At 39.1% G+C, this 23,773-nt stretch overlaps 1 protein-coding gene across 6 annotated transcripts in view; it reads left to right on the forward strand.

Annotated features, from left to right (window-relative positions):
- The first annotated feature begins 1,796 nt into the window (after positions 1-1,796).
- The window catches only part of INPP4B (inositol polyphosphate-4-phosphatase type II B), a 775,173-nt gene continuing 753,196 nt past the window's right edge, over positions 1,797-23,773 (forward strand). For 3 of the 6 annotated variants that reach the window (XM_058721302.1, XM_058721291.1, XM_058721289.1), the window contains exon 1: positions 1,797-2,020. The gene's annotated coding sequence lies outside the window, so the exon portion shown is untranslated. The remainder of the gene's footprint in view (positions 2,021-23,773) is intronic. The other 3 variants (XM_058721296.1, XM_058721297.1, XM_058721298.1) reach the window with 2 other exon arrangements.

Consider the following 23,773-nt stretch of genomic DNA (forward strand, 5'->3'; position numbering starts at 1 on the left):
GTTGTATCATCTTGCCAGCAGATCTCTATTAACAGAATTTATCCATTGTTTCAAGCACCAAGTATGACAGAGTCTTTTTTTTTTTCCCTACCCCCAAATGGGTGTGTTCAGCACTGCCCCATGCAGGAGAAATCTGACTATAACAGGCTCAAGTGTGATCCACATCCCCAGAGGGCCTGCCTGGACTGTTAGTCCCTCACCTTCCTCTTTTCTCCTTCTAGCTTACCTGTGATGGTGGCTGGGCATAGCAAAAAAAAAAAAAAAAAAAAAAAATCTCTTCATCCTTGAAGAGATGGAAAGGCAAAGGCTGCAGGGACTAAGAGAGAGAATGAGCTGAGCACAGTTTCTGGACCACAATGTTTAATTTATTCCATAAACATTTATGGAAACTACCGCATGTAACACATTGTTCCAAGCTCTGAGGAAATGTGTTGGAAAACAAACAAACCACCAAAGTCTCTGTTCTCATAGATAAAGATTATAACCTAGTGGCAGTTAAATGTTTGCGGAGTGAATGGTTGCCTAGGTGCAACAAATGCCAGAAGGGGTGGCAGCTGGGGGCAGCTATAGCTTCCCACTTTTTGTAGCTGTAAGTACGGACTTAACCCAAATCGGCTTCACCATCCCAACTGCCGGATTCCTGCGTGGCAAATGTAACCCATGTGTACTAGCTTTCTCACTCCATTTTATTTAAAATGTGAATTTAAAGCGCCTTTAGGAAAAGGAAAGGCTGAGGATGCCTGAGTGGACTGGCGCTCGGTACCATTACCTTTGAGCAGCTCAGATCAAACCTCTTCAAGAGAACCGCCAGGTGGCACCTGTAAGGCGCAGATGGAGAGACTCATTTGCCCCACACCCCGCAGCCCGGAATAACCAGGCTGCGTGCCTTCCACCGTGGGCTTGCTGGCTAGGAAGTGGGGGAGTTTTAGTCTCCGTTCAGATTGCGTGATTGCGTACCCTGTTTTCCTGACACCCCAAACACCCCAAACGCGCAGAGTTCAGATTTGTCCCCACGCACCCGGGCTGCCAAAGGCGTGTCACACGTTGGCTAGGAGCAACTCGGCCTCGGTCACCAGCCGTGACGTGGGGGCTGGCGGTGGGCTGCGCAGAACTGGAAGCCCAGACAGTGCCCAGGTCATCCTCGCCAGACCTCCGTCCGGGCCAAGGCAGAGGAGTGGCAAGAGAGACGGGTCCCAGGGTGGTGGCAGGCTGAAGTCCGGGGCACCGGGGACACCTCCTCCCACTGTCCCCTCACCCCAAGTCTGGGCCGGCGCTGCCAGTGGCTGGGGTCTGGGGCACCTCCTCCCGCGGGTTTGAGACCCTTGTGGTTTCTCTGGGCCCGGTCTTAGCGTGGCAGCTCCGGGTCACCCCTCACCACCACTTTGCAGCTGTGCTCCCGCAGCCCAGGCTGGGCGGTCGTCCCCGCTTGCAGAGGGTCGGGGTGCAGGGTGCCAGCTCACGGAGCAAGCGTGTTTGGGTCATTTTGGGCTGAACGCTGCCGGGGTAGCAACTCCACTCCATCAGTAGCGGGAAGCGAGCTGCGCCAGTTGCGAGACTGTCGCTGCCGCCGCCGCCTCTATTGGGCCGCTGGTGACATTGGGAGGAGACCGCTTGGAACGAGCGGAGGAGGAGGAAGAGGAGCAGGGAGGGTGGGGGTGGGGGGAGAAAGTAGCAATTGTGCCAGGGGGCGTGTGAGCAGCCGGAGAGGCGGCCGCGCTGGTGACAACTTCTCAGGGGCGCGCGCGGCGGGCGGGCGGGAGGGCTGGGAGCGAGCGCGGAGCGCGGCCGGAGCCGGGCGCCTGGGGGAGCCGCGGGAGCCTCGGGGAGCCGCGGCCCGCGCCCTGCGCCGCCGCCGCCTGCTCGCTTCCTCCGGGTTCTCAGCTCCGGGTGCTGAGGCTCCAGTCTATAAATAGCAGGTTACAGCTCCTGCTCTGCGCGCACACTCTCACAAGCGAACGCAGGAAAGTCAGGCTAAAAGTGTCTGCTGCTGCTGCCGCCCCCCACTCCGCCTCCGGGAGAGGTAATTACCCGCCTGGGATCCGAGGGCTCGGTGGGGATTTTTGCAGGGTGGCGTGGGCGATGGTGGGTGATTCCGGAGGCGTTGGAGCGCGTCTGAGAGCGTGGGGGCACGTCTTGGAGGGGGGAACTGTCTGTTTTGTATTAAGTTTCCCAGTCTCACAGCCCCAAAAGCCTCTCCAGCCCTGTCGCCTAAGGGGTGGGTGAGCTGTCTCTCCTTGGTGGCCGGGGTACCCCTGTCACCGTGCTTGCCCTGCCGCCGAGCGCCCCTCGGCCCGGCGAGCGCGCGGGTTCACCCTCTCGTTCACACTCACACTCTCTGGGCCCCGGGTAACTCTGAGCTCTGGCCTCGCTGACCTTCCCGGGCTGCGCCCACCTGCGCAGTCCCTTTGGAGAGACCATGGTGGCCCCCGGGCTCGCTCTTATCCCCATCCCGTCCGCCTAGCTGCCGCCGCCCTCCTCGGGAGAAGTCGGCTTTAAGGCGAGGGGTGGGGTGGGGGGTGGGAGCGAGGGTGACTAGTGCTGAGGTTTCTGTTGCCCCATGTCCTGGGTTTTCCTAAAGGGCCCTTCTCCATGACCACCCCATCCTACCCCCAGCAACTCATTCGGGCAGAGAAGCCCAGCACGTCTCCTCTTGGCCACGGAGCATCCCTTGTCCTATTCCAACGAGGTCTCACTAAGGGGGTTAGAAAGCGAGGGCCTGGGGTGAAGGCACAGGGGAGTGGGGGTGGGGGGAGGGGTCATTGTTTGGAGTCCGAAAACTGAGCTGCCAGCTGCGCAACCTTCCCGGCCCCTCTGGCAGGGAGGACCCAGGCCGAAGGATGCCTAGGAGCTAGGGCTGGCTCCTGAGTGGACTTTCAGGCTTGCAGCTGGGAGGAAGACGAGGATGCTGGGGCTACACATACCTGTTTTTGCCCTTCCCCTGTGCCTGGGAAACCTCCTCCCTTCCGGGTGGGTGGTGGTTTCTGCCCTGAGGACACGGTGGAGAGGGACCTGCAGTTTCTGTTTGGGGACAGGAGGTTTTATGGGGTGAGGATGTGCATATTGATTAGGCTGTTGCTGCTGCTGCTGCACAAAACTTACTGGAAAAAGCCAAGAGGGTTTTCTTTTACTCCTGTTCTAATGGTGCAGATTCGCTCCTTTGCCACTGTTTTTTCTTCTCTGGAGCCAGGTCTTCCCCACTCTTTCTGAGATGTGTTATTTGAGGTCATTACATTTTATGACTCCAGGTGTTGCATTTTGCATATCTCCTTCCTCTCAGTATGACAGAACTTGTTTATAAAAGTGTGACTTTATAAAATAAGTAAAAGCCTAGAAGACAAGAGGATAAATTCATCTTCTTCCCCTCAAGATGGTACTAGGTAGTCCTTTCATTGGTGTGAAACTACATTTCAGAGACTGTGCTTGTAACAGGATTTTCTTAATGGTACCATTAAGAAATGGTAGTAATATGCCTTCATGCTAAAACAGCATATATAAGGTACAAAGACTCACCAATAGGGCAGCTGGCTGATGGTGTGCAAGAAGTTGGGTGTTAGGGTACTGGGCAAGTGGGCATTGTCTCACTTAGTAGACAAAGAAAAGCTTACCTTGTGTTCCTTGGCAATATACTCCAGGACAACATTGACAATAAATCAGAGTAAATGACCAATAGCTTTATGATAAGTACATGAGTGTTAAAAATTAAACCTCTTGCATTTATAGTAATATAAAATACTGCTGAAATGGAATGTCTTTTCAGCATATTTCTTTAAAATGTGATTTAGAAGATTGTCCTTGAAAGGTTATGAAATTTATATGTGAAGAGAGTCTAGATGCTCAGTGTCATTAGGAAACATGTACTGATTAGAATATGGCTTTTATCTTGGAAAAACGTTCTCTTCGATTAAGCAATAAGTCAATATTTATTTGTGATAAACTAATGACCAGTTAGAATGTACATATTTATAACTGTGTTTTGCTTCTGAGTCTTTGATAAAACATAAGAAAAACCAGAGAGACCAAGTTTAGTCTTGTTCCTCTAGCTGTTTAAAGAGCATGGTCAAAGTTATAGGCAGAAAATACTTTTAAAATGTAGGATTTTAGCTTTACTTTGGGAGTGCCAATGGACCAATGACTTCCTTTATCATAAGATTTTTGTGAAAATACTCATAAACTCATCAGTTAAATTTGATTGTTAAACAATACTATTATATTTTAGTTGCATGAAGTGGAAACTCATTAAGCTTGGGAAAAAACATATTTGTTTTAATTGTGCAAATAGAGAGTATTTCATTTCTTTTTTGAGATTTGGGAGTTTCTTTGAGTAACGTAAGTCCCCCACATGGGCAACAGAGTTAACTTTTACTACTTTGAGGTAAAACCCAAGAGAGCAATTCTCCTAAAGACAGAAAAAAATGCAAACTGATCTCATATCTCTTAGCAACCAAGTGGATGTCAGTTTCCAAGTAGGTATCTGACATCTGAGAATACAACGTTAAAAAAATTATGAAATCATAATTAGTGAGTAAAATGCTCACTAAATATCTATTACATTTTCTTATTTCACAGTGTGCAATCCCAGCCAGTACTAATATTAGATATACAAATATCATAATTTTTGTAATCTTTGTGGAATAAGTCCTTGTCTTTCATAACCATAGGGATTCTAATAGATAGAAATGTGCTATTTTAAATAATCTCAAGTTAAATGTTAATGTTCGGTTGAAAGCTATGTCTGTCTCTTCTGTATTCTGTAGTTTAATTTTTCAACATCTCCTAGCTTTCTAAAGCCCTAGGGAATTTTCTTCACAGGCCATTTTGTTACTACTTTTTGTTATGTTGCATTAGAAATCCTTGATTATAGAACTTCTATAATCCTTGATTACAGGATGCACTCATAAATATACATACTTCCATATTTAGGCTTAAGAAATGAGGTTATTAGATAAATGATTTCAGCTTAAACATTTATTTTTAGATAATTCCAAATGATGATGCTACGATTGCATTTTTTGTGTGTGCAAACACACATAGCCTTTGTTTTACCAAACTTAAATGCAGTATGTACTAGAAAACACACTAAGGTATGTGAGAAAATTCTAAGGAGTCTTCAGGGTCTTAGGCACAACTGTCATTTGAATTGAAACTTGTTATTCACTTTATACATTTTCACTACCTTGTAGATTAATAGGAACATAGATCAATAGGAATACTATAAAATGTTTATGAAGTTTTATAATGATATCATAATATAATATAATATAATATAATATAATATAATATAATATAATATAATAAATTGTATATTAGCTGCAACTGCAGTGGTTTTCTTATATAGGGCATAGTTGTAACCACTATCTTATTTCCTAGCAGTATCCTTTTATAGATGATATACTGTAAGGCCAGTGGAATATCTAGGAGTTACAATTTTAGACTTTTTATTCCCTTGACTATAAGTTTACTGAACTTATAGTTTACTGAACATTGAGATGTCATGATAGATGTTATACCAACATAGCGTGAAGAGTTGGGTTTCAATATAATATGTGTTCTTAAATCATATTTTCCAAACTGAGTTTCTTAAATTGGAATATTTTGAGTAAATCTGTCTTCTGCATTGGGCAGCCATATCAACTGGGTGTCCTGATTTTGTGGTGAAGGCCTCAAAATAGCCCTTAGAGCCTCAGAGTAGCCTTGATAGAACTAAATGAAACAGCTGGCAGTAGTCATTTGGTTAAGCTGATTAAAGGAAATCTTGAGAAGTTTTCTAGATCATGTGGTTTTGATCAAAGATTCCTTTGGGAATTATCTAAATTAGTGATTTCAAGGGGATGGAGGTAACACTTCCCTTAAAGGCAAAATTATTCCTCCCTTCCTCCTTCTCTACCTCGCTTTCTCCCTTCTTTCTTCTTTTCATCCAGTGGTCTATCTATTTTTACCTGTCCTTCCGGGTATTAAAATGAAACAATGCAACAGGCCTAATATTGAAACTACTGAATGATATTCTTTATTGTCAACATTTCCAAGGATGGAAACATTTATAGGATATGTAGTCAGCCTTACCACTCATGCTGATTTTGAATTATTGGAGCAAAAACAACATTGAAAAATATCTTCAAAGATCAAAATAAAAAAATAGAATTCTTAAAAATTTCCATATATTGTTTTTAATATATCATTTATTTATAAACTTTAAATACTTTAGAAGGAGAACCTGAGATTTTTAAGTTTTTCAAAAGGAGTGTGATTCTTGAAAAGTTAAGTAATAGTGATTTAAAGGAACCCTTTTATTATTTTTCACCATGAAAAACTTAATTGAGGGGCACCTGGGTGCTCAGTCGGTTAAGCATCTGACTCTTGTTTTCGGCCCAGGTCATGGTCTCCTGGTTTTGTGTGTCCAAGTCCTGAACCAGGCACTGCACTGACAGTGCAGAGTCTGCTTGGGATTCTCTCCCTCCCTCTCTATTTCCCTGCCCCACCCCTTCCCCAAATAGATAAACTTAAAACAAACCTCCATTGCCAGAAATGAGTCTTTCACTTTTCACTTTAGTTCTTAAAATAGGTAGTTATGTGCATTAACTAGACCAAGCTGGGGACTACCATTGCAGAATACAATGAAGCAAATCAGATGTATTCCCTAACCATAGAAAAGTCACCTAATGCAATCCTTTCCTTAATCTAGTCTTTCAGATGGTTCTCATTTTGTGTGTGTGTGTGTGTGTGTGTGGCTTTATGTTTCTGGCCAAAAGATCAGAGATGACGTCTAGTGATTAGCACAACTAAAACACAAAAATTATTCACCTCTGGGAAAATAAAGTGGAAATGAAAACCAGTGGTATCTGAAATTGAAATTATAACCTGTAGATGAAGCGAGATGATAGCTATGCCCTTAACAAAGCTTGCACATATCGTTAGTGATTATTTAGCATCCTATGATGCCTTTTTAAACATCTTGTCAAACTTGCTAATCACATATTTCACTAAGAACATCAACATGCATCATATTCATGATAGAGTATGTTGCATACGTAATGCACCTTATTAAAAAATAACTTTTAAAAACATTTAAAAAATTTGTCTTCAATAACAAAACCTGTAGCTTTTTATATTTAATAATCTAATCAGATCTTTCTCACCTGAATTTATGAGACAGTTGATTTTTATGGTATGTGTAATTTCACTTATTTTAATAGCCTTCTTATATTGAATGAATTATGAAAAATATGTTTCATAACTGTCTTTCTGGATAAATTTGCTTTAAAACAGAGCATTTCCCCTTTCCTGAAGACACCCATTGTGTATTTGGAGTTAAAAAGACATTTAGCACTAGGTGGCAGTGTGCAATGCTTAGTAGCCTTGTATCATTTTAATTGCAATATATTCATTATTAAAGCTTTTCTTTTAAGCAGAATTTATTTATGTTGTGAGTGTGTTAATGAAATTAAAATCAACATGAAGCTAAATCTTTAGCAGTATATTTAGAAGATCTATTGTCTGTGAGACTTTAAAGATTTGGTTGTAATATTTAACATACACTGCTTTTTATGTGGGGTCTGCTTATAGGAGGAATTATTAGGAATTAATGGAATTAAATGTGCCAGAATTCTGCTTATGACTAAGAGAAAAGAAAAGAAAAAATTAAGTGAACATGATAGGAAAAAAAAAAGGCCATTCTAAAATAGCCATCTTATTAACCATTTGTATGTTTTTTTAAAATTATTTTTTAATGTTTATTTATTTTTGAGAGACAGAGACAGAATGTGAATGGGGTTGGGGCAGTGAGACAGGGAGACACAGAATTTGAAGCAGGCTCCAGGCTCTGAGTTGTCAGCACAGAGCCTGACATGGGACTCGAACCCATGCACCATGAGATCATGGCTTGAGCCAAAGTCGGACACTTAACTGAGCCACCCAGGTGCCCCTGTTTAACCATTTGTATTTTAATCCTAATCCTCTCAGTATACAAGCTGAGCAAAAAAATTTTCTTCTAGGAGGTTGAAGGCTATAATTGTTAATTTTTCTCTATCTCATTGTCTTTGGGACAATGCAAAAGAAAAAAACAAGTGCAGATTGTCTCACTGACGCTTCAGCAGATCCCCGAGTATCCTCTGTAATAGTGATTGCCTGGGCACCACAATGATCAAATTGGATTAGTTACGTAGCACTACAATTTGTTGGCTGTGAGGGTAGCTGAAGTTTATCTACACCATTTTTTTTGTTGTTGTTGTTGTTAATCTAGATGTATGTATCTCTTTCTTTGGCTAAATGATTAAACTGTGGGTCATGGAAGAGTTAATGAATTTATTTCACCCTCCAGACACCAGAATGGGACCTCTGCATTGTTTAGCAATCCTGGTTGTAACCCTCCTCATGTTCAATTTGGTAAGCGTTTCAGCCGTGTTTACTGGACATAGATTTATGGAAATGGAGACCAAGGAAAGAGTTAATCAATATAAATTGGCATGATTAAGAAATATACTCCTTTAAAAATCTTCTTACTGCATAAAATTTCTAACATAATAAAAACAGAATAGTATGACAAACTCTCATGTACCCTTCTTCCGCCTTTAATAACTGTCAAATCATGGCTATTCTTGTGTCATCTGCAATTCCACTCCCTCTTCCCCTCCCTCAAATTTTTGAAAGCAAATCCTAGATATTATATCAAAGGAAATATACTTGTGAAGTAGTTATTTACAAAAGTAGTTATTGTATGAAGAGGAATTTTAAAAATAATTGCTGCAGTTAAAACACTACATATTTCTCTTTCAAAAGTCTGAAATCTTGGTGTTAGGTAAATTAAGCACTTGACTTTGTTTCTGAAAAATATGGTGGACTTTATATAATTAGGGAATGAATTTCAATTTAGGTTCTACGTCACATATTTTTTGTGATCACCAGAAGTGTATAGTAATGTTCCTTAAACATGTTAAATTTGTGTACATGTTAGTACATACTCCATAAACAATTGCTGCATTCGGCTTCTTAGATTAAGACAATGTAGACTGTCTGCATACCTTATAACCACAGTTCTCTTATATAACATTTTACTTCTAAAGAGGCAGACATCGAGCACACTCTTGGTATGCAAGAATTTAGTTTGCATGAGTCAAGATTTTACCATTCATCTTAAAGGAGTATGACATATAGTAATCTCTAGTTTCTCTGAGGCATGAATTTAAGTCGCTCAGTCCTGTAAACGGGTCTTTCAAGGAATGAGTTTAGTCAGTGGCCCAAAGGTAACATGGCACTTCACTTTCTAAGGCTAATAATTTCCCCTGGTGAGTGTATTTGAGAATTTGGAAAACTGAGAAATTGTTTGGTCCTCCCCTTTGCGAATATCATGGATATCCTAAAATATAACTTTTAGATTTTAAGGAGAGTTAGAGTTTTAAATAAATAAAATTCTTTCAGGTTTCAAAAAATTGATTCAAAAAATTACCACTGTGCATAAATCTTTGTGACATATGTCTAAGAAAAAATATAATTCCATTGCAGAGAAAACCAGTAATTTGTGTTGAAAGAGTTTATGCCATGCCATCCATGGCATATTCTTCATATGTATAAATTATGTATGAAGAAAAGCCCCTGTATACTTTCCTTAATACTAGATACATGATTTTTGGCTTTTTTTTTTTTTGAAATTACTATAATGTTTTCTTTCCTGGACTATGTTTTAAGGCTGCTTCCCAATTTATTCATGCTATTCATATTTCCATTTCACATTTTATATTTGGGTAGGAGTGAAGAATGGTACATACTTAGAATGGTGTAATGAGAAATAATTGAGCCAGTTGGCTTCTAGTTGATTTGATTTCTGCGATTCTTTCTTTCCTTTTTTTTTCCCTACTCATTTTTTCCCTTGATTATAAATGTAATATATCTCCACTGAAAAAAATTTGGCAAGTAGAGACAAGTCTAAAGAGTCAGAAAAAAATCACCCGAAGACAGTATTGTTAACATTTAATCATATTTCTTTCTAGGATTTTCGATAATTCTTTTACAAAAATTGAGATTAAACTATGTGCAAGATGTGTGTGTGTGTGTGTGTGTGTGAAAATGAGTGTTCTGATTTTTTTTTCCCACTTAGAATTATGTTGTTCAATTCAGTTTAGAATTTGATTGAGCAATGTGCCAGGTACTATGCTAAACTCTGTTCTGGTTTACTGCAATGAATACAAAAGAAAATCATGTTTCCCATGCTTCTAAATAGTTTCTCTATCATTTTTTAATTGCTATTTGGTAGTTAGGCATATGGGTCTTTATCATTTGTTTAATTATTCTCTCAGCTTATTGCCCACCACCCCCTTTTGCTGTTATCACACTGGGATGAATATTTTCTATATGACCTCATTTTCTGATATTCCTTGTCTGTATTTTTCACTGTTTCTAAGGAGTGATTTCTAGAAATAGTATACTGGATAAAGGATATGAGCTTTTTAAAAACTTCTTATACATATTGCCAAATGACCTTTCCAGAAAGATTGCACCCATTTCCATTCTCCCTGGAAGTACACAAGTAATACCTCCATCCTCACCAGCACTGATGGATATTATTATTTTTAAAAATTTTGTTATTGGGAAAAGTGAAGATGATCGTTAACACCATCAACAATATCATCATCAATAATAACAATAATAACACTTATTGAGTATCTCCTATAGGCCCTTCATCATGCAAGACCTTTATATTATCTCATTTAATCTTTATACAACAACTGTAAGAGGAGAACAATATTATCATCCCACTTTAGAGCAGGAAACTTTTATATATATATATATATATATATATATATATATATATATATATATATATATATTTTTTTTTTTTTTTTTAATTTTTTTTTCAACGTTTTTTATTTATTTTTGGGACAGAGACAGACAGAGCATGAACGGGGGAGGGGCAGAGAGAGGGAGACACAGAATCGGAAACAGGCTCCAGGCTCCGAGCCATCAGCCCAGAGCCTGACGCGGGGCTCGAACTCACGGACCGCGAGATCGTGACCTGGCTGAAGTCGGACGCTTAACCGACTGCACCACCCAGGCGCCCCTGGAAACTTATATTTTGAGAAGTGAAGTGATTTACCCCAGGTCATGCAACTAGAAAGTGGTAGAATTAGGTCTTGGACAATAATTGATTTTACTTTAAATCCAGGCTTTAAAGGACTACATTCTTCTTGTACTATTTGATGAGGTGAGGCTGAACACTTTTGAAATGCTTATTTTCATTTATACTTTATTTATTTTTTTTTTAAATTTTTTTTTCAACGTTTTTTATTTATTTTTGGGACAGAGACAGACAGAGCATGAACGGGGGAGGGGCAGAGAGAGAGGGAGACACAGAATCGGAAACAGGCTCCAGGCTCCGAGCCATCAGCCCAGAGCCTGACGCGGGGCTCGAACTCACGGACCGCGAGATCGTGACCTGGCTGAAGTCGGACGCTTAACCGACTGCGCCACCCAGGCGCCCCATTTATACTTTATTTTTTAATATTAACTCCTATTTTTAGCCTGTTTGTGTATTGGGACCTTGGTTTTCTTTTCATCAGTTTTAATGTCCTTTATGAATTAGGGACACTGTTTCTTTGTCATTTACGTCATCTATACTGTTTTCTTTCTTATTTTCTTTAACATATAAAAGTTGAAAACATGTGTCTAGTGAAGTTGAAAGTTGTATTTTCTGCTGTTGCTTATTTTGCCTGGACAATACTTTGTCTCATTCAAATTCACAGATTAATATTTCCCTGGATTGTTCTTTCCTTGAAACAATTTACATCCAGTTCTTTAATGATTTTTTTTTCTTGAGTCCACCCACAATCGTGACAGTATGTGGTGTGAGATGAGAATTAAATTGATTTCCTCCTAAAAATAGTTAAGCATTTTCCAGCAGCCATTTTGGAATAATCCATTCGTTTCCCATTTATTTGTGTTTCTATCACGTATCATATATTATCATATTGTGGGAGTAGACACATATACACTCCTACAAAGTGGGTTTCTGCTTCTGGTATACTTATTTTATTCTAGTTTTCTGTCAGTTCTTTTATTAATATTGCACAGATTTAAATGTTTTTATTTACTTAATATCTGGTAGGATTGATACCCTCTTCTTGTTTTCTCTGTGTTTATGTGTAGCTTTAAGACATTCTTACCAATATTTCTTCCAGACCATTTTAGAATAATCTGGTAAAACTGCCCCCCCCCCAGTTTTGGAATTTTAATTAAAATTTTGTTGAGTATATAAATGAAATTGAGGCGAATTGACAACTTTACAAGATTTAGTCTTCTAAATCTAAATCAGGAACCTGGTGTGCCTCTCAAGCAAAATCTTAATTTGGGGAATTTTTCATGCTATATGTAAGGACTTGTGTTAGACATCAATTATTTTCCTTTTCTGTGTTTCACTCTTCAAACTGACTAAGAATAATACAGCCTGCCCTATGCGCAATGGGCTCACATTAGCTTTGATCATCCATACTCATGTTTGGCCTGATGGCATCTCAGTTGTCCCTGAGAGGGAGGGACCCAGGAGGCCTGAAGTCTTCTCTTCCCCATTACTGGGCTACAACCTTGCTCTAAATATATATTCAGTTTAAATTCTGTTACTTAAATTATCCCAAGAAAATACATTTAGTATAAATATTTAAAACATCAGTATGAATAATAGTTCAGCTTCTTTAACAGCTCACTAATGAGATGTCATAAAATTGTCCAAAGTATGTATTACTTTGTATATCAAACAGCATATAAGGCAGAAAACATTTCTCAGTTTGATACTTGGTTTCTAGTTGTCAAATTCAACATAATTACCTCTAAAGTCATCAATTTTGGCCCATTACAATGGGGTGGCAGGGGTGCACACCTAGCCTGAAGCTGTAGTTTATTCATCTGTGTCTAAACTCTAGGTATAGGGCTTTTGAAAATGGAAATCTGGAAGTATTTTCATATACACCGTTTGTTTATGTCTTCCTTAAATGCTACATAGCTGTATACTCCCACTCTCCCATTGACCCTGGTATATTAAACAAGTTGCATATTGGGATCATACAGAAGAGAATGCCTTGCTTTTGTACTAACTTGAGTCCTCCAGGTTTTCTTGAAGGGGAGACTTATTTATCTCAGGATAATGGATTCTACTTCAGCTGGTGTTGTGTCTCAGGAAGCTGCAAATAGAGGAGTAGGAGAAGTATTATGTGTATGTGGGGGGGGGCGCTCCAGGCCCCTTCATCTATACTTCTACTCTTCTACGTGGTGCAATTGTGCATGTAAGTTATATATGAGCTATAAGTATTGGGGTATGGTGAGAACCATGTTCATTTCCCTGCCTAAAACTGCAAGGGCTCCCCCATGGGTGGGTCACCAAGCCAGATTTTACTAACATCCACTTTCTATTTCATAGGCTAGATAATTGAGCACAACAACAAATGAAGACAAGAGAAAAGCTTATAATTTGCTTCTGTTAAGATTTTCTAATTTCCATGCTTAGGTTTATACATTTCTTCTTAGTTGAATGTTTGAAGCAACAATGCACTAGTAGTGATGAAAATCCTCTCAAAGCCTCAACAGAATTTTTCTGCCACTTGTTGAAATTTCCCTGTCAAAATCTCTTGGGTGATATGATGCTGAGAATGAGTATGTGAGAGAAAAAATAGACCAGTGTAGACAGTACGTGGCAAATAAATTGTAATCTGCTTCTAGCACAGAAACATTAATTATAATAAAAATTATAAAAATTCATTGAAAAATATAGCCTTAGTTCAAGAAGGCACCTTCAAAGATCTTTAGTTTAATTATTTCTGTGCTCCATTTTAGGATGACCAACATTTTGATTTGTTTGGGACTGAGGAGTTTCAGGGCTAAAATCAGGACAGACTGGGACAAATGGAATGGTTGGTCATTGTATCTCCGCAAACATGGCAAAAGTATAAGGAAAGTAGTAGGTACAAGTTTTAAGTAATCTATTATACTCAGTAGAAAGAAAAGAAAATTTTTGATGATGAAAGTGTTGCTTCTGTATTCTGTGAATAAAAATCACCTCAGAGATGATATAAAATCTGGTTTCAAGTTGTCCTTTGCTGGCAGAAACTTGGTATTTTTTATTTATGCACTTAAACCTATTTATTCATAATTTATTCCCTGTATACTTCCAAAAATGATTTGAGATGACCCACAGTAAAACCCATATTAGTTCCATAATGATGTAAAAGCTATATTGTGGAGTTTGACTAAAAGTGGTATGCCTTAACTATTAAATTTGATAATATGAATACCACCCAGTGCAAGACCTGAAGTGCTCTAGGTAGAAAAATGTATTGGGACTGTGTAAATCCTATGATTTTTTTGGATAAAGATAGTAATTATTTAAGTAACTATTTGATATTATAAGGTTCTCACCAGAGAGTCTGAGTGAAGTATTGAGGAGAGGCCCAATATGGAAGAGCTCTGGGTCCATCCAAGTAGGAACGGCAGTTTTCTATCACATGTATGATTTTGATTCTGGCTCCATATATTCTAACTTTAGACACAATTGTGTTGCATTGAAAACACTGTTGCATTTATTAAAAAGATCTGGTGTAGATCTTTGTTCTTCCAAATCTACACTATAGTAATTTGGGGAAAGTCATTGTAATCTACCTGAACCTGTTTTCCCATTTGTTAACTACAGATAATAACATAGTAACTATCTAACAGACTTGTAGTGAGAATTAAGTGGCATTACAAAAAAAACCCAAATCCCATAAATATACTGTGAAAGCATAGTATTAAAAATATTGACAACCATTAATATAATCATTTTTCTGTTATTATGTCCTATATTCAGAAAGCTCATTTAGGACTGGATTACGGCTCTAAATGTAACAAGGAAAACTATTTAGATTCATCTTGGATAGGGGTGGGTGGCCAAGTATCTTTAATAGAAAGATATACTCATTCTAATATATCCAAGTTAGTTAAAATTTTTAATTACACATGTAATCAATTGGCTCCATAGGTATAATAGATGAAATTGCCTCATTTTTGTGTAACACCTATCTAGAATTTCTAGAATAAATGACAAAAATGTAAGTATGTTTTAAAAAGTTTAATTTAACTTGCCTTAGACAAAGAGAGGTAACACATTTAAAAAAATATTGAGTTTAACTGCCTTCAGACAGGGTGTGTCTATTCAGATGGCCAGTCTTTACTCCTTCCTATTATCTACACTTGACTCACTTCACTTATGTGTGTTAATTGCCTGACCCTTTGCTGGCATTTGAACTTATATCTTCTAAACTGGGGGAAAAAACAGATTACATATTTCTCAGGCTCTTCTTTATGTGTGCTACCACATAAAACAAACATCCACTAAAAAGTAACATATACTTCAATGTTATGTTTTCTGGTAGTGTTTTGGTTTTACTATACTCCATGGCTGCTAATGGCTTAAAACTTGAGTTAAAGCAGAATGATAGACTTGACAGTATTTTGTGAAAACTAAGAACCTAGTACAGATTCTCATCCAAATATGTAGTCATTTTCTCCTGCCAATTGGAGGAAGGCCAAGGAATTATCTGTGGGGTAGCCAAGAAATGTTTTCAAAAACAATTCAGAGTCCACTCTGATGAGTTTCAAGCCATAATCTCCTTAATCTGTGACCTGCATTAACACCCACTTGCAAAGATGTTAGGAGGATTAAATATAATAAGGAGTGTAGATAACACAGTGTCTGAACATGGTAAGTCTTCAAGGTCTTTTATTACTGTGATTAATACTTTTTATTATTATATGACTGAACAAGGAATTGAGATGTTAGAGCTATCTGATACTGTCTAAACTTTTGACAGTAGAATTTTAAATGAAAACCCAGTATATAAAGTGGCGTAAAAGCAATATTCTATTAATGTCAATGAATTATGTAAGTTCACATGTAAAAAAATGCTTATTGATAAGGTCAATCAATGAAAACAAGGAGGTTCCTTTGCTGAACACAAATACATAAAATCTTGGCATATATATAATAGTTGTGCAATTAGATCAGCTTCATCATGCAATTTATTTTTTTATTTGTTCATTATTTTTATTTATTTTTAAAATTTTTTTCATGTTTTTTTTAAATTTTTTTTAACATTTATTTATTTTTGAGACAGAGAGAGACAGAGCATGAATGGGGGAGGGTCAGAGAGAGAGGGAGACACAGAATCCGAAACAAGCTCCAGGCTCCGAGCCATCAGCCCAGAGCCTGACGCGGGGCTCGAACTCACGGACCGCGAGATTGTGACCTAGCTGAAGTCGGACGCTTAACCGACTGCGCCACCCAGGCGCCCCAAAATTTTTTTCATGTTTATTTTTGAGAAAGAGAGCATGAACAGAAGTGGGGGAGGGGCAGAGAGAGAGGGAGACACAGAATCTGAAGCAGGCTCCAGGCTCTGAGCTGTCAGCACGGAGCCTGACATGGGGCTCGAACTCACACACCGTGAGATCATGACCCAAGCTGAAGTCAGATGCTTAACCGACTGAGCCACCAAGGTGCCCCAATTTGTTCATTCTTTAATATGTTGTGTTTATTTGACCTTTGTTCATTTGCTATTTTTATTTTGTGTCTTGGTTTATATGGCTTCTTCCTCTAGATTGCTAATTTCTAAAAGATGGGGACTGTTTTGACACCAATACCCCATAGAATGCATGGCACATGGTAGGCATCAAAATTTTTTTTTGATAAATGAATAATTGGCAGAGTGGGGCTTAAGAAAAATATCACTGAGCTTTTAAAGGTGTTAGAGTCTGAAAAGGACAGGAAATGGTATCATAAAATAGCTCATTTAAAAATGGTTCTTCCTAGAAGAATTTTGATACGTATAACTCTTGCTATACTAGTCAAGAGTCTGGTCTTTGAACAGTCAGGATGCACATACACGTATGCATGCTCCTTGGTGCACATGGGCTTATGAGAATTGGTAAGGGACAAAGTGAAAGAAATGGGAAAGCAATGAACATTTGTGGAGGGCCTTCCATGTGCTTGGCACTTACCAAGAACATTTACTTGAACATGGTCTACTCTTCTTGAGGATATTTGCTGTGTCAGAGCCTGTTGAAATATGGCCAGTGAAATGTTTATCACACTTCAGCATGTGGACTGTGGAAAACAATTACAAACTATATGTAGAACCATGGAGTCAACTGTTGTCTGTCTTTTCGAGGCTGAGTAATTTGTAGAGATTTTTTTTTTTAACCACCCCTATCTTATCCATGAGAACAAGCGTAAAAAGTTGAGGTAAATTGGAAAAAAAATCCTCATAGGAACTCCCATACATGCTCTAGTCTGCTGAAAGTAACAATAGCTAGCATTTATTGAACACCATCAGGGTTTTAGTCACATTAGTTCTTTTACTCCCCAGAATTATTTGAGGTAGGCATTGCTGTTACTCCCGTTTTATGGGTAAGAAAATGAAGCACAGAGAAGAAATATAACATGCTCTAGTTACATCATTAAATGGTAGATCCAAGATTCTGAGCCAATTCCTCAAGCATCCACCACCTAGGACCCTACTCTTGCAATCTGACTCTTTGAATATCAGTAGCAGAAGTAAGAGGAAGTCTTATATTCTTCTTGCCAGTTCTGTGTTGGAGGTTTTTCACTTGAGCTTCAATTGATAGAGAAGGAAAATGATTTTCCCCCAGAGGGTGGCTTGCAGCCATGATGCCAGGGGCAAAGTGTACTCTCCCTGTTGTGGTCATGAAGGGTGAAGGAAATTTTTAACCCAGGAGGAAGACTGGCTAAAATCAATGTAGGCATCTTCAGGATGCTTCCCTTTGTCATTTGCTTGTTCTTTAAGTTGGGAAAATGGTTATTTAGTTCTGGTTGGATCAATCTGTTGAATATAAATATATGTAATATCTGGAGGTTCTATGATGATTATAAGCATAAAATTGCAGCAATTGGAAACCTTTAATCATGCACTTTGAACATTCTAGCGAAAAGTTTTCTGTGGCCTGAAAAATATCATAGGTGGAAGGAAACATCTGCTGTGTTTTTCATGAGAGCTGTGGAATCCAATGTGTTTCATTTACAAGGTCATTTTACATGCATTGGGCACACTTAAGGATTTTCCTTGCCGCTGAATTTTCTACTCAGAATATTCCACATAAGTAGAAATAAATGTTAGCCTCTGTAAAGTCCACTGGTTAAAGCCATCTATAGAAGCTGATAGCTAAATGTAGAAAAACCACTGTATAGAATAGATTGTTTTTCCCTCCTGCTTAGAAGGTATATCTTGAGCACAAAATATATTTTATTTTTAGGAAGGATTTGTTTACACTGTATGGTGCCAATGTTGCTAAGGTTTATTTGTGCCACAGCTACTTACGTACGGATACTGGTGGGACTTTATCTACATTGTAAGCACGATATATTTGAAGAAAATGAGTGTACCTCATTGGGTGTTGGGTGACAACTCTTCATTAAGAAAAGCATGTATTAAGTCTCATTCTACAAAGAATCTTCTTTTTAAAAAATTTTTAATTTTTATTTATTTTTGAGAGAGACAGAGTATGAGTGGGGGAGGGGCAGATAGAGAGGGAGACACAGAATCTGAAGCAGGCTCCAAGCTCTAAGCTGTCAGCACAGAACCTGATGCAGGGCTTGAACTCACAAACCATGAGATCTTGACCTGAGCGAAAGTCAGATGCTTAAGTGACTGAGCCACCCAGGTGCCCCAAGAATTTTCTATTTCTTAACGGAAGACATTGTTGCAAGCTAACGTTGTGTGACCACTACAGATTTCTTTGCTGACCTCTATGGGGAGGTTCATTTGCAGATCATCCAACATAGATATTAATCTTGGGAAGAGGAAAAAGTGCTTTTAGAAAAACACTAGAGGAATTGGTGTTTTCTGCACAATCATAATTCAATGAAAGCACAAAGGGATTTGTATGAACCATGTTCTTTAAATTAATGGGTAGTGAGAAGTCTTTCTTCACCCTTGTGAATCCTTGTAGAAGACATTTGCAGAGAAATTGCTGGAGCTGCTCCCCCGTGGGGAGATTAATGTTTTAATATGCAAAAACAGACAACTCACATTTCCTTTGCTCAACAGCACTCTGAGCTGCAGTCTTACTGCTTTATTTTCCCTTTATAGCTCATCTCCCTAAAAACTTTTGTAGAGTCAAATAGAGCCACTAAGGTGAAGCCATATCCTTGGTTGAGACTTGAGGACTCTTTCTACATGGAACCACCAAGCAATTTGTGACCTAAATCTGGTGGAATAAATATTTATGTGTAGGCATTGAGATTTTCCTGCTCATCCATTTGAATTTTATACTTGAGTTATCGGCATCAAAGTTAGGCAGTGGAAAATGATGTTAGGGGAGGATGTACTCTTAAGCTCTCTTACCATTGATTTCTAGTAAAGTAGAAGCCATTACAAACTTTATTTTTAATAACCCTCTACCAATCTACTCCACGTATTCATCTTGTCATCATCCTCTCTTCCTTCCTGGCTGGCTAAACTAAAACTCCACACCTCTGCACACAATGTGTTTCCTCCTGAAATCTCAGAGATTTCTACATGGTATTCATTCCTTACTTCTCTGCTTCCTTCCAATGAGCAGTGAACACATGCAAGATTTTCACATTTTTTTTTTTTTTAAATTTTTTTTTCAACGTTTTTTATTTATTTTTGGGACAGAGAGAGACAGAGCATGAACGGGGGAGGGGCAGAGAGAGAGGGAGACACAGAATCGGAAGCAGGCTCCAGGCTCTGAGCCATCAGCCCAGAGCCTGACGCGGGGCTCGAACTCACGGACCGCGAGATCGTGACCTGGCTGAAGTCGGACGCTTAACCGACTGCGCCACCCAGGCGCCCCGAGATTTTCACATTTTAAAAAGAATAAAATACTCTCTCTACTGCATAGTTCGCACCATTGACTCTCAGTTTTCTTCCAGAGGACAGCCAAGTACCTTGGGAGGTATGTTCACCATTTCCTATACTTTCACATTTCACTGAAGTATGACTTCTACCCTTCCAGCCCCAATGAAACCTCATTTGTCAGGGTCACTAAGAGACTTTGTATTACATTCCACAGGTAGCTCTCTGTCTTTATCTCACTTGACCACTTGGTAGTATCAGATCATGTTAACTATTTCTTTAAAAAATTCTTCCTTTGGGGAAACCTGGGTGGCTCAGTTGGTTAAGCATCTGACTCTTGATTTCAGCTCAAGTCATGATCTCACGGGTTTGTGAGTTTGAGCCCCTCGTGGGGCTCCATGCTAACAGTGCAGAGCCTGCTGGGGATTCTTTCTCTCCCTTTCACTGCCCCCTCCTCCGCTTGAGCACAGGTATGTGCTTATGGGTGCACTTGTGTGTGTGTACACACTCTCAAATAAACTTCAAAAATTTCTTCTTTTTTTCTTGACATTGATTCTCCTTTTTAAATTTTTGAATGTCAAATATTTATTAAATATGTAATGTATATTATAAGAAAAAAATTGAACATGCTTGTATCCCTCCCTCCCACTATATTCCTCTCTTTGATTGGAATTTCACTAAATTCTTAGATCAATTTGGGTAAATTTGACCTCTTAGAATGTTGATTATAATTTTGTATCCATGAACCTAATGGATCTCTCTCTTTTTTAGTGTCTTTCAATACAATTTGCACATTTGCTTTATAAAACTTGTTGACAGAATCTGTTCATTTTATTCTTAGGTGCCTCATGTTTATTGCAGTTATTTAAAATGGTATTTAAAAAAAAGCTATTACATTTTCAAACTATTGTTAATGGTTTGTAGAAATTGATCTCATAATCAGTCACTTTACCGAGCTCTCTTAACAATTATTTTTCTATAGCTCTGTTGTTTTCTAAGTATATTTATTGTAATGGGTCTACTGCTAGTAGATGCCCTTGGTTTCTGTTTATGTTAAGCTGCCTTTATTTGTGGCTTGCTATTGAATAATAGTGTTATACAATTCCAAGTTTACAGTTTTTCTCTCAACACTTTAAGATATTGTTCTACAGTTTCCTGGCTTCTATTGCTCATATTAAGAATTTTCTGTCAGTCTAATTGCCATATCTTTGTAGTAATCTCTCTTTTCTTTCTGGTTGGAATAAAGAGGAATCACAAGGAAGTGTGCAGAAACTCAGGAATAACAGCGATAGAACTATTAGAGAGGGAAAGGTTGCTGGGAACTGGAAGAAAGGAAGGTTGTGTAGAGCAGGAGCAGTGAGCTTCTGTCAAGAGGCACAGCCAGCCCTAGTGACCTCACAGAGGAGCCAAGGTTATTAACACCTGGAATCATTCCTCTTCCTTCCTCCGATCTGCTTGTGCTCAGTGCTGGTCAAACCCAATCAGAAGGCAGGAATCATGTTATACATTCATACAATGATACAGGTCAGGTAATATAGGGGGAGAGAACGTGTTGGAAAAGGGTGGAGAGGGGGAATCTGGAAGGTTCAACACAAGATACAGCCCATTCTATTTAGTTTCCTTGTCTCTTAACATTTGTTTCTATCATTTTCTCTCATTCTTGTTTATTTCTCAAATTTAAATCCCATTTTTTATTTTCTTAGGCATGTCATGTATAATTATTTCTTTTAGGTCTGATATCTTAAGTCTTGAGGTTCTATAATTTTTCCCGTTTCTGCTGACTCTTGCCATGATGCCTTGTTTTCTCGAGTTTATGTTCATTTTTAAATGTGAGCACATTTTGGCTAAAGTTAACCTGTGTGATTCTTAAGGGACAGAAGAAGATTTGCATTTATTTCTGCAAGATACCATGGCTCTCCACAACCTTTTCTGTAGGAGCAGTGTCATTTAAACCTCAGATTCTCCGATCTCACGGTCCCTGAGTTCGAGCCTCGCGTCGGGCTCTGTGCTGACAGCTCAGAGCCTGGAGCCTGTTTCGGATTCTGTGTCTCCCTCTCTCTGACCCTCCCCCGTTGATGCTTTGTCTCTCTCTGTCTCAAAAATAAAAACGTTAAAAAAAAATAAACCTCAGATTCTTGTGAAGGAATAGCTATATGTACAAGTGTTCAGAAAAGGCTATCATTTTATATTTTTCTGCTCAGAGGGATGATGAAGGCAGACAGGTTTCCTCATCTATTCCTTTTGTTAATGAATGGAAGTTTTCCAGCCTACCTTATGCAAACAACACTTTACTTTTGATTATTGCAGATCTGTGTGGGGTTCAGGGTCATCCTCCCCCAGGACACAGGAACAAGGTTTTAACACCTATTCTGCTATACCAGGACCTTGGATTCCCTGAGTTCCGGTTTCCTGTATTGGCATTTGTCGTAGCCTTTCTTGATTTTTTATTCATTTTAATATGCCACTGAGGGATTTTCTTTAATGTTCTTGCTACCCAGCATTGTATGTTATTGCAATCTATCTGAAATCTTTTTGTCTTGCCTTTGTCATCCTTCTCAATGTCATTTCCCTGCCTATCCTTTAAACTTGAGGTGCTTCAGAGTTCTTCTGTCCAGTTCTCTCTTCCTGTGTCATTTTACATTTAAAAATTAATTATTAATTTAATTTACCATTGATGTAATAATCTCTTTGTGGCAGGGATTGTGTTGGTGTTTTTCACCAATATCTCCCTAGTGCTTAGCATAATCTCTAGCACCTAGTAAGTGTCCAGTTAATATTTGTTTGGAAAAATGAGTGAACGGAGGAGCCCTTAATGTGTCTCAAAGGAGGATGATTAGTTTGTTGTACTCCAGATGGGAGTGGTTGGAAGAGTCACAGTACTACAGTGGATCAATACTTTCATTTAGCTTCAGTTTCTTGAGGTTTGCAATTATCTTCAGGAAATAAAAGTTTGCCTCTGGATTTGCCTCTCCTTCATGCTGCAGACAATGTTGAATATTTTTACGCCTCCCTTAAAAATACATATGTTGGTAATACATGTAGACATGTAGAATTCTAAACAGCTTCGGTTGGTAATGGATTTTTCTGTCTGCTGAGGGGGATCTTATTGCATGTTTCCTGGTGACTAGTAACAAACTATCGCTGGCCTTTTCTTCCCAATTATTGTAAGGACCTACTAGTTTGTGTGTGACTTTATTAAATTGGATGGTTGGGCTTGAAGACTTCGCTTCAAGTAGAGCAGATAAAAGGAAGTTAATTGTTGCTAATATTCAGAGCATGCAACAGCCAGACGGATATACCGGAAAGCACTTTAAGTGCACAGGGGCAGAGGGCTTGGGTAAAGTCTGTCTTGATCAATATTGCACAGCTCTTATGCTAACCACTTGGCACTGGCTCCTGCATCTAAGAATTCTTCTGCAGGAGCAGTATGGGGAACAAGCTACAGAAGTATAGACGCAAACCAAAGACTGACCCTCAACATAAAGGATTTCTGGCTTTTCCAGACAGAGAGGTGACTGACCTTGAAAGCAAGTGACTATTAGAAGCAGTAAGGTGAGAACTGATTTGTGTTCTACGGTGAGCCCTGAAAACGATGGTGGGGAAGATGACTTTGGGAGCAATAGATACTACAAAAAGGCACCAATAGACTTGTGGACAAAGAGATGCTGCTGCAGATTTCAGTAGCTGCAAGGGAAAAGCTATTTCAACAATAGTGACAAGCTTTCAAGAGCTTTTAAAGATGAAAATGGCCATTGTGCCTTATTTTGGCTATTTTAGAGAGCTTGCTGGGTTATTCATTTTTCCTGTGTATCAGAAGCTGGAGAGTTGAGTTTGTGAAGACCATAGTGGAGAGAGCTCCTGTCAAAGTGAATGGAAACACAGCCTTAGCTGGCGGTGAGCTTCCACAGAGAAACAACAGCTGAAAAGAACAT

Source organism: Neofelis nebulosa, chromosome 3, assembly GCF_028018385.1.
Source record: "Neofelis nebulosa isolate mNeoNeb1 chromosome 3, mNeoNeb1.pri, whole genome shotgun sequence".
Taxonomy (NCBI): Eukaryota; Metazoa; Chordata; class Mammalia; order Carnivora; family Felidae; genus Neofelis; species Neofelis nebulosa.